Source organism: Bufo bufo, chromosome 1 (assembly GCF_905171765.1).
Source record: "Bufo bufo chromosome 1, aBufBuf1.1, whole genome shotgun sequence".
In the NCBI taxonomy this organism is placed as follows: domain Eukaryota; kingdom Metazoa; phylum Chordata; class Amphibia; order Anura; family Bufonidae; genus Bufo; species Bufo bufo.
Genome location: NC_053389.1, coordinates 107521331 through 107533901, shown reverse-complemented (window position 1 = coordinate 107533901; position 12571 = coordinate 107521331).

Here is a 12571-nt window from a genome sequence, read left to right as displayed (position 1 = left end):
GAGAGAAGTTCCCTCATTTCTCAGAACTGTACTGCGGTGTATTTACTGTGGAGTGCTAGCGAAATAATGGATTGTGATGTGCAAATGGAATGCACATACCAGTAACACCTTACTTCACATGGGTCATAGATCTTGGCTCCTGCTTTCTTTTGGGAATTTTCACACATCATATTAAACATATTGGAAAATATTCTTGCACGTTTTTCATGTAGATGCTTTTCTGTGAAGGGGATGAAACCGTATTTATATCAGAGAATACACCCCTACTGATCGTCAATATAAAATAAACTACAAATCAGGGAGGGTAGGGTCGTATAGTAGCTATATGTACATTTTATATGTAGGTATGTCGTTTTTATGTTTAACAGAGGCTCTTGAAGGCAACTGATATTTAAGAATACTCTTGAATCTTCATTCTTAAAGGGATTGTCTGCTTTTTAAAATCCATTCGTTGATATTTAAGAATACTCTTGAATCTTCATTCTTAAAGGGATTGTCTGCTTTTTAAAATCCATTCGTTAGACGTTACCTAGTAAATAAACCTCTCGGACCCTAGTTCTGCTCCTAGAACCCCCAACAATCAGTTGGAATCTGTGAGGAAGCCCAGCGGCAAGTGTTTTATTTCCCTGCACCTTCAACCTGGAACAATAAGGCATTGTATCTGCCAATCAGATGTCCATGTCATACATGAATGTTGAGAACTAGAGATGTCGCGAACATAAAATTTTCCGTTCGCGGACGGCGAACGCCAATTTCCGCAAATGTTCGCGAACGGACGAACTGGGCGAACCGCCATAGACTTCAATAGGCAGACGAATTTTAAAACCCACAGGGACTCTTTCTGGCCACAATAGTGATGGAAAAGTTGTTCCAAGGGAACTAACACCTGGACTGTGGCATGCCGGAGGGGGATCCATGGCAAAACTCCCATGGAAAATTACGTAGTTGACGCAGAGTCGGGTTTTAATCCATAAAGGGCATAAATCACCTAACATTCCTAAATTGTTTGGAATAACGTGCTTTAAAACATCTAGTGTACAGTACAGACCAAAAGTTTGGACACACCTTCTCATTCAAAGAGTTTTCTTTATTTTCATGACTATGAAGGCATCAAAACTATGAATTAACACATTTGGAATTATATACATAACAAACAAGTGTTAAACAACTGAAAATATGTCATATTCTAGGTTCTTCAAAGTAGCCACCTTTTGCTTTGATTACTGCTTTGCACACTCTTGGCATTCTCTTGATGAGCTACAAGAGGTAGTCCCCTGAAATGGTCTTCCAACAGTCTTGAAGGAGTTCCCAGAGATGCTTAGCACTTGTTGGCCCTTTTGCCTTCTGACACGGGGTTCCGAAGGTGCACTCGGTCCCCCATTGCCCGCAGAACTGTTGCTTAGCTTTTGGAATGAGGTTCTGTGTTTGACCTCATTCCCAGGGCGGCTTTACTAGCTGGGTGGCTCCCTGCTCCTAGTCTGCCTTGAGCACCGAGTGATCAGCTCGGTGCTCGACTGGTTGGTCTGTCGGTCATGTGACGCTGGCCACGTCACATGACCCTCACTCCCCACTATAAATACAGGCAGCCTGCTGGCTACAGGTTGCCTGTTAATTTCTAGGTTCCTGGCTATTTGTTGGACTACTGAATATTTACCTGATCCTGTTCCCTGACGATCCTCTGCCTGCTCCTCCTGTACTGCGCATACATCCTGGTATTGTGACCTCGGCTCCCACCTGACTACTCTCTTAGGACTCCTCTTGTACTTCGCTACTCTCCTGGTATTTGACCCCAGCTTCTCCTGGCCATTCTTTGCTTTATCCGTTGTACTGCGTAGCTCTCTTGGTTCTGACCCGGTCCGTTCATGTTCCGTATTTTGTCTTGTCGGTCTTCCCTGCACATATCCTAAGTTAGGGACTGCCGTCCAGTTGTCCCCTGTCATCAGGACTCATGAGGCAAGTAGGCAGGGCCAGGGGTGAGGGTGGAGCGCAGTTGTCACTACCCTTCCCCCTGTGTGTGTGTGGACGTGACCGTTACAGATTAACAGGCCCAATAACCACTGTATCATGAATCCTCTTACTACCCTGACTGACCATGTCTCTAACTTGACACAGAGGGTGCAGGAGCTAGGAGAGAAACTCCGTTCTTGTGAGTTAGGGCAAGGTTCTTCCACTCCTCTGTCCTCCAGTCCATATTTTGAACCCCAGATCAAGCTCCCAGAACCCTTTTCTGGAGACCGGAAGAGGTTTCTCTCCTTTAAGGAGAATTGCAAACTCTACTTCTGTTTGCGCCCCGTGTCCTCCGGTCCCGAGAGCCAACGCGTGGGGATTATCATTTCTCTACTACAGGGTGATCCCCAGGACTGGGCATTTTCGTTACCTCCTGGGGCCAGTTGTCTAACTTCTGTGGAGGGGTTTTTTCAGGCCCTGGGTACCCTCTATGATGAACCAGACAGGGCCCTGGTAGCCGAGACAGCTCTTAGGGCACTGGTTCAGGGCCATCTCCCTGCGGAGGAGTATTGCACCCAATTCAGACGGTGGTGTGTCCCCTCAGGATGGAATGAACCAGCCCTGAAGAGTCAGTTTAGGTCTGGTCTATCTGATAATTTAAAAGATCTATTGGTCAATTACCAAATTCCTGAGACCTTAGAGGAGATGATGACCCTAGTTGTCCGACTTGACAGACGAGTTAGAGAGAGACGACAAGAACGACAGTTCTGTTCTCAGATGGTGGTCCAGCCAGAGGCCTTTTCCAGGGACAACACTGAGGTCTCCACCGAGGAACCCATGCAGGTTGGCATGACCCGGGGTAATCTTCGTCGCAGACGCGGAGAGTGCTTCTACTGTGGAGATCCTGGCCATTGGATCAACAAGTGTCCTAAGAGGGACCTCTCTGACAAGTCTTCTAAGGCAAGACAACCTAAAGACCAGGTACACCCTGATTTTTCTAAAGGTAAGCTTTTGGTACCCATAACAATTTCTCTGGGGGTTAATAAGTGGCCGGGTAAGGCCTTTATTGACTCCGGTTCAGCAGCCAGCTTTATTGACTTTGAGTTTGCTTGTAAATTGGGTATTCCAATGTTTGCTTTACCTACACCTATCCATGTCATGGCTATTGATGCTACTCCCCTGATTGGTGGTACGGTGAGGTCATGTACCTCTGAAATTTCTCTGTCCGTGGGTGTGTGCCACTCTGAGAGATGTTCTCTTCTAGTCCTGGAGAACCTACCGGTTGAGGTGGTACTAGGGTTGCCTTGGCTCCGTTTACATAACCCCACAATTGATTGGTCCAAAGGAGAGTTGGTGAAATGGGGACCTAAGTGTGACTCATGCTTGTCCGTGGTCCAGGCTGGGGTTTCAGTAAGGTCTAATACATTACCCTCTGTTATTAAGGAATATTCTGATGTGTTCTCGTCCCTTACTCCAGAGGTTCTACCCCCCCATAGACCTTATGATTGCGCCATAGAGCTAATTAAGGGTGCCGAATTTCCTAAAGGTCGAATTTATAATCTTTCAGGGCCCGAACGCAAGGCTATGGAAGATTATATTAAGGAGAGCCTTGCTAAAGGGCATATTAGACCTTCAGTCTCTTCTATGGGAGCAGGGTTTTTCTTTGTTAAAAAAAAGGATGGTGGTCTTAGGCCTTGTATTGATTACCGGAGATTAAATAAAATCACTGTCCAAAATAGATACTCTCTCCCATTGATTCCGGATTTATTTAACCAGGTTTTGGGGGCAACCTGGTTTTCCAAGATTGACCTGAAAGGGGCATACAATCTAATCCGAATCAAGGAGGGAGACGAATGGAAGACAGCGTTCAATACTCCGATAGGACACTTTGAATATCAGGTGATGCCTTTTGGACTCAGCAATGCCCCAACTGTGTTCCAAAACTTAATGAACGATATTCTTAGGGAGTTCTTAGGTAAATTTATTATTGTCTATCTTGACGACATTTTGATATTCTCTCCTGATTTCGAATCTCATGTGTCTCATGTCAAACAAGTATTAGAGGTGTTGAGGGAGAACCAGCTATCCGCTAAGCAAGAGAAATGTGTCTTTGGTGTACAGGAGATACTGTTTCTAGGGCATGTTTTGACTCCTCACGCCTTTAAGATGGATCCTGGTAAGGTTTTAGCAATTAAGGAATGGGTAAGGCCTTCATCCTTAAAGGCTTTACAACGGTTTTTGGGTTTCGCTAATTACTACCGTAAATTTATCATGAATTTTTCTGTAATTGCTAAGCCATTGACCGACCTTACTAAGAAAGGGGCGGATTTGGAGAATTGGTCTACCAAGGCCATTTCTTCATTTGAAACATTAAAAAAGGCATTTAGTAGCGCTCCCATTCTGATCCAGCCTGATCAGGAGAGACCCTTTATTGTGGAGGTGGATGCGTCCGAGGACGGCGCAGGAGCAGTCCTTTCACAAGGTCCTGCTAGCCTCACTAACCTGAGACCGTGTGCCTTCTTCTCTAGGAAATTCTCTCCCACGGAGAGAAACTACGACATAGGGAATAGGGAGCTGTTGGCCATTAAATGGGCATTTGAGGAGTGGAGACATTTTTTGGAGGGGGCAAGGCATCGAGTAACTGTTGTCACTGACCATAAAAACCTAATGTTTCTCGAGTCCGCTAAGAGGTTGAATCCCCGACAAGCCCGATGGGCTCTGTTTTTTACCCGTTTTGATTTCTCCATTACGTTCAGGCCGGGAAGTAAAAATGTGAAGGCAGACGCATTATCTCGGAGCTTCCATGCTTTTCAACCCACTGAGACACCGCCTGAATCCATCCTACCAGCAAACATCTTCTTAGCGGCTCTAACCCAGGATATCTCGGCTCGCATTAGGGCTGAACAACATATGGCACCGGCATCCACCCCAACAGATAAGTTGTTTGTTCCCGTACAATTTCGTCTCCAGCTGTTGGGTGAGTGTCACGATTCTGCCTTTTGTGGACATCCGGGTATTGAGGGCACTAAGGATCTGGTTTCTAGATCTTATTGGTGGCCCACTCTGACCAGGGATGTCAAGTCCTACGTGTCAGCCTGTGAGGTTTGTGCCAGGTCTAAGACACCTAGGACTCGCCCTGCTGGTAACCTACGACCCCTACCCATTCCCAGTAGACCCTGGTCCCATATCTCGATGGACTTTATAACTGACCTACCGCTGGCGGAGGGTAAGACTGTGGTTTGGGTAGTGGTCGATAGGTTTAGCAAGATGGTTCATTTCATTCCCCTGTCTAAACTTCCGAATGCTAAAACCCTGGCATCTATTTTTGTGAGAGAGATTGTTCGTTTACATGGCATCCCGGAAAATATTGTTTCGGACAGGGGTGTGCAGTTTGTGTCCAAATTCTGGAGGGCCTTCTGTCAAAGATGTAAAATTTTGTTGTCTTTTTCTTCCGCCTACCATCCTGAGAGTAATGGGCAGACTGAACGCCTTAATCAGTCTGTGGAACAATTCCCGAGGTTGTATGTTGCCGATGACCAGCAATTATGGGTCAAATTCCTTCCGTTGGCTGAATTTGCTCTGAATAACCGTGTCAATTCTTCTGCTGGGGTCTCCCCTTTCTTTTGTAACCATGGTTTTCATCCCCATTTTCATTCTGGGTCGTCCGTCTCCTCCTCTAACCCTGAAGCTGATAAACTCTCCTCCGAACTGTGCACAGTTTGGGCCCGGGTTCAATCGAACCTAGAAAAGGCTCAAAGTTCTCAAACTCAAGGCTGATAGGAAACGTTCAAGGGGGGTGAACTTTCAGGTTGGGGATAAAGTATGGTTGTCCTCCAAGAATCTATCTCTCAAGGTAGCTTCTAGAAAATGTGCTCCTCGTTTTATTGGACCATATAAGATCACGGAGGTGATTAACCCGGTATCATTTAGGTTGGAGCTGCCCGAGTCATTCCACATTCATAATGTGTTCAATAAATCTCTACTTAAAAAATATTTTGAACCGGTAGTACCATCGAAAGCCTCGCCTCCGCCGGTTCTTGTTAATGATGCTGTCGAGTATGTGGTGTCTAAAATAGTGGATGTCAGGAAGGTGCGTAATTCCTTGCAGTACCTGATTCACTGGAAGGGGTATGGACCTGAAGAGAGATCTTGGGTACCTGCCAGGGAGGTTCATGCTCCTAGACTTGTTCGTAAATTTCATTTAGAACACCCTGAAAAGCCATCGCCTGAAGTCTTGGGTCCGGTGGCCCCTCGTAAAAGGGGGGGTACTGTCACGGGGTTCCGAAGGTGCACTTGGTCCCCCATTGCCCGCAGAACTGTTGCTTAGCTTTTGGAATGAGGTTCTGTGTTTGACCTCATTCCCAGGGCGGCTTTACTAGCTGGGTGGCTCCCTGCTCCTAGTCTGCCTTGAGCGCCGAGCTCCCCACTATAAATACAGGCAGCCTGCTGGCTACAGGTTGCCTGTTAATTTCTAGGTTCCTGGCTATTTGTTGGACTACTGAATATTTACCTGATCCTGTTCCCTGACGATCCTCTGCCTGCTCCTCCTGTACTGCGCATACATCCTGGTATTGTGACCTCGGCTCCCACCTGACTACTCTCTTAGGACTCCTCTTGTACTTCGCTACTCTCCTGGTATTTGACCCAAGCTTCTCCTGACCATTCTTTGCTTTATCCGTTGTACTGCGTAGCTCTCTTGGTTCTGACCCGGTCCGTTCAAGTTCTGTATTTTGTCTTGTCTGTCTTCCCTGCACATATCCTAAGTTAGGGACTGCCGTCCAGTTGTCCCCTGTCATCAGGACTCGTGAGGCAAGTAGGCAGGGCCAGGGGTGAGGGTGGAGCGCAGTGGTCACTACCCTTCCCCCTGTGTGTGTGTGGACCTGACCGTTACACCTTCATTCTGCGGTCCAGCTCACCCCAAACCATCTCGATTGGGTTCAGGTCCGGTGACTGTGGAGGCCAGGTCATCTGGCGCAGCACCCCATCACTCTCCTTCATGGTCAAATAGCTCTTACTTTCAAAGCTTTCCCAATTTTTCGGCTGACTGACTGACCTTCATTTCTTAAAGTAATGATGGCCACTCGTTTTTCTTTACTTAGCTGCTTTTTTCTTGCCATAATACAAATTCTAACAGTCTATTCAGTAGGACTATCAGCTGTGTATCCACCTCACTTCTCCTCAATGCAACTGATGGTCCCAACCCCATTTATAAGGCAAGAAATCCCACTTATTAAACCTGACAGGGCACACCTGTGAAGTGAAAACCATTTCAGGGGACTACCTCTTGAAGCTCATCAAGAGAATGCCAAGAGTGTCCAAAGCAGTAATCAAAGCAAAAGGTGGCTACTTTGAAGAACCTAGAATATGACATATTTTCAGTTGTTTCACACTTTTTGCTATGTATATAATTCCACATGTGTTAATTCATAGTTTTGATGCCTTCATAGTCATGAAAATAAAGAAAACTTTTTGAATGAGAAGGTGTGTCCAAACTTTTGGTCTGTAGTGTATGTATGCGATCAGGTATGATGTTGTATCGATCAGGTAGTGTAAGGGTTGCGCCCGCTTCACAGTGACAGACCAAACTCTGATAGACCAAACTCCCCGTTTAACGCACCGCAAACAACCGTAAACAGTCTATTTGCACAACCGCAAACTCCCCATTTGCACAAGGTTGGATACCAAGCTAGCCATGTCCCGTTCCTTGTCCTCACTGACGTCATTGAAGGTCTCTTCCTCCACCCAGCCACGTTCAACACCAAGGGTCCCCGAAAGGTGACAACAAGCCCCTTGGGACGCCTGCTGTGGTTGGTCTTCCACCTCCTCAAAGCCACCTTCCTCCTCTGACTCCTCGTCTTCAGACTCCTCTCTCTGCGTTGCCGCAGGTCCAGCAATCGACGACGAGAAGGCTGCTTCTGGTGGTCATGGTGACCACAACTCTTCCTCTTCATGCTCATCTACGGCCTGATCCAGCACTCTTCGCAGGGCACGCTCTAGAAAAAACGCATATGGGATTAGGTCGATGATGTTGCCTTGGGTTTGACTGACCAGGTTTGTCACCTCTGCAAAAGGACGCATGAGCCTACAGCCATTGTGCATGAGCGTTCAGTAACGCGGCCAAAAAATACCCAGCTCCGCAGAGGCTGTCCTCTTTTTTTTAAATTAAAAAAATCTGTTCTTACCAGTTTAATCTTTGTTTTGTCCCCTATCAGGGGCCGGTGTATGGAAAAGATTTTAGGAACCGGGAGATGGAAAAAGATGGTTGGTCGGTCCTCTTACTTCCAATTTGGGGCACTGCGCGTGCGCCGTGCAATGTACTGTGCCACCCTATATGAGTGGTGTGTTAAGTAGTACTATTCCTATCAGTTTAATCCCTGTTACGTCCCCTGTCAGGGGCCGGTGTATGGAATAGATTTTAGGAACCGGGAGATGGAAAAAGATGGTTGGTCGGTCCTCTTAATTCCAATTTGGGGCACTGCGCGTGCGCCGTGCAATGTACTGTGCCACCCTATATGAGTGGTGTGTTAAGTAATACTATTCCTATCAGTTTAATCCCTGTTACGTCCTCTATCAGGGGCCGGTGTATGGAATAGATTTTAGGAACCGGGAGATGGAAAAAGATGGTTGGTCGGTCCTCTTACTTCCAATTTGGGGCACTGCGCGTGCAATGTACTGTGCCACCCGATATGAGAGGTGGGCACTGGCAGTGGGCACAGTACAGTCAGTGGGCCTGACACACACTGGCAAGCAACTGCAATTATATTAAAGGGTAAAAATTTAATTACTTTTTTATCTGCAAGGTACTCTGCCACCCGATATGAGTGGTGGGCACAGTACAGTCTGTGGGCCTGACACTCACTAGCAGGCAACTGCAATTATATTACAGAGAAAAAATTAAATGACTTTATCTGCAAGGTACTGTGCCACCCGATATGAGTGGTGGGCACTGGCAGTGGGCACAGTACAGTCAGTGGGCCTGACACACACTGGCAGGCAACTGCAATTATATTAAAGGGTAAAAATGTAATGACTTTTTTATCTGCAAGGTACTGTGCCACCCGATATGAGTGGTGGGCAGTGGGCACAGTACAGTCTGTGGGCCTGACACTCACTGGCAGGCAACTGTAATTATATTACAGAGAAAAAATTAAATGGCTTTTTTATCTGCAAAGTACTGTGCCACCCGATATGAGTGGTGGGCACTGGCAGTGGGCACAGTACAGTCTGTGGGCCTGACACACACTGGCAGGCAACTGCAATTATATTAAAGGGTAAAAATGTAATGACTTTTTTATCTGCAAGGTACTGTGCCACCCGATATGAGTGGTGGGCACTGGCAGTGGGCACAGTACAGTCAGTGGGCCTGACACACACTGGCAGGCAACTGCAATTATATTACAGAGAAAAAAATTAAATGACTTTTTTATCTGCAAAGTACTGTGCCACCCGATATGAGTGGTGGGCACTGGCAGTGGGCACAGTACAGTCTGTGGGCCTGACACACACTGGCAGGCAACTGCAATTATATTAAAGGGTAAAAATGTAATGACTTTTTTATCTGCAAGGTACTGTGCCACCCGATATGAGTGGTGGACAGTGGGCACAGTACAGTCTGTGGGCCTGACACTCACTGGCAGGCAACTGCAATTATATTACAGAGAAAAAATGAAATGACTTTTTTATCTGCAAGGTACTGTGCCACCCAATGAGTGGTGGGCAGTGGGCACAGTACAGTCAGTGGGCCTGACACTCACTGGCAGGCAACTGCAATTATATTACAGAGAAAAAATGAAATGACTTTTTTATCTGCAAGGTACTGTGCCACCCGTTATGAGTGGTGGGCAGTGGGCACAGTACAGTCTGTGGGCCTGACACTCACTAGCAGGCAACTGCAATTATATTACAGAGAAAAAATTAAATGACTTTATCTGCAAGGTACTGTGCCACCCGATATGAGTGGTGGGCACTGGCAGTGGGCACAGTACAGTCAGTGGGCCTGACACACACTGGCAAGCAACTGCAATTATATTACAGGAAAAAAAATTAATGACTTTATCTGCAAGGTACTGTGCCACCCGATATGAGTGGTGGGCACTGGCAGTGGGCACAGTACAGTCAGTGGGCCTGACACACACTGGCAAGCAACTGCAATTATATTAAAGGGTAAAAATTAAATGACTTTTTTATCTGCAAGGTACTCTGCCACCCGATATGAGTGGTGGGCAGTGGGCACAGTACAGTCTGTGGGCCTGACACTCACTGGCAGGCAACTGCAATTATATTACAGAGAAAAAATTAAATGACTTCATCTGCAAGGTACTGTGCCACCCGATATGAGTGGTGGGCACTGGCAGTGGGCACAGTACAGTCAGTGGGCCTGACACACACTGGCAGGCAACTGCAATTATATTACAGAGAAAACATTAAATGACTTTATCTGCAAGGTACTGTGCCACCCGATATGAGTGGTGGGCACTGGCAGTGGGCACAGTACAGTCAGTGGGCCTGACACACACTGGCAAGCAACTGCAATTATATTAAAGGGTAAAAATTAAATGACTTTTTTATCTGCAAGGTACTCTGCCACCCGATATGAGTGGTGGGCACAGTACAGTCTGTGGGCCTGACACTCACTGGCAGGCAACTGCAATTATATTACAGAGAAAAAATTTAATGACTTTTTTATCTGCAAAGTACTGTGCCACCCGATATGAGTGGTGGGCACTGGCAGTGGGCACAGTACAGTCAGTGGGCCTGACACACACTGGCAGGCAACTGCAATTATATTACAGAGAAAACATTAAATGACTTTTTTATCTGCAAAGTACTGTGCCACCCGATATGAGTGGTGGGCACTGGCAGTGGGCACAGTACAGTCTGTGGGCCTGACACACACTGGCAGGCAACTGCAATTATATTAAAGGGTAAAAATGTAATGACTTTTTTATCTGCAAGGTACTGTGCCACCCGATATGAGTGGTGGGCAGTGGGCACAGTACAGTCTGTGGGCCTGACACTCACTGGCAGGCAACTGCAATTATATTACAGAGAAAAAATGAAATTACTTTTTTATCTGCAAGGTACTGTGCCACCCGATATGAGTGGTGGGCAGTGGGCAGAGTACAGTCTGTGGGCCTGACACACACTGGCAGGCAACTGCAATTATATTAAAGGGTAAAAATTGAATGACTTTTTTATCTGCAAGGTACTGTGCCACCCGATATGAGTGGTGAGCAGTGGGCACAGTACAGTCTGTGGGCCTGACATTCACTGGCAGGCAACTGCAATTATATTACAGAGAATAAAATTAAATGACTTTATTATCTGCAAGGTACTGTGCCATCCGATATGAGTGGTGGGCACTGGCAGTGGGCACAGTACAGTCAGTGGGCCTGACACACACTGGCAAGCAACTGCAATTATATTACAGAGAAAAAATTAAATGACTTTATCTGCAAGGTACTGTGCCACCCGATATGAGTGGTGGGCACTGGCAGTGGGCACAGTACAGTCAGTGGGCCTGACACACACTGGCAGGCAACTGCAATTTTATTACAGGAAAAAAAATTAATGACTTTATCTGCAAGGTACTGTGCCACCCGATATGAGTTGTGGGCACTGGCAGTGGGCACAGTACAGTCAGTGGGCCTGACACACACTGGCAAGCAACTGCATTTATATTAAAGGGTAAAAATTAAATGACTTTTTTATCTGCAAGGTACTCTGCCACCCGATATGAGTGGTGGGCAGTGGGCACAGTACAGTCTGTGGGCCTGACACTCACTGGCAGGCAACTGCAATTATATTACAGAGAAAAAATTAAATCACTTCATCTGCAAGGTACTGTGCCACCCGATATGAGTGGTGGGCACTGGCAGTGGGCACAGTACAGTCAGTGGGCCTGACACACACTGGCAGGCAACTGCAATTATATTACAGAGAAAAAATTTAATGACTTTATCTGCAAGGTACTGTGCCACCCGATATGAGTGGTGGGCACTGGCAGTGGGCACAGTACAGTCAGTGGGCCTGACACACACTGGCAAGCAACTGCAATTATATTAAAGGGTAAAAATTAAATGACTTTTTTATCTGCAAGGTACTCTGCCACCCGATATGAGTGGTGGGCACAGTACAGTCTGTGGGCCTGACACTCACTGGCAGGCAACTGCAATTATATTACAGAGAAAAAATGTAATGACTTTTTTATCTGCAAAGTACTGTGCCACCCGATATGAGTGGTGGGCACTGGCAGTGGGCACAGTACAGACAGTGGGCCTGACACACACTGGCAGGCAACTGCAATTATATTACAGAGAAAAAAATTAAATGACTTTTTTATCTGCAAAGTACTGTGCCACCCGATATGAGTGGTGGGCACTGGCAGTGGGCACAGTACAGTCTGTGGGCCTGACACACACTGGCAGGCAACTGCAATTATATTAAAGGGTAAAAATGTAATGACTTTTTTATCTGCAAGGTACTGTGCCACCCGATATGAGTGGTGGACAGTGGGCACAGTACAGTCTGTGGGCCTGACACTCACTGGCAGGCAACTGCAATTATATTACAGAGAAAAAATGAAATGACTTTTTTATCTACAAGGTACTGTGCCACCCGATGA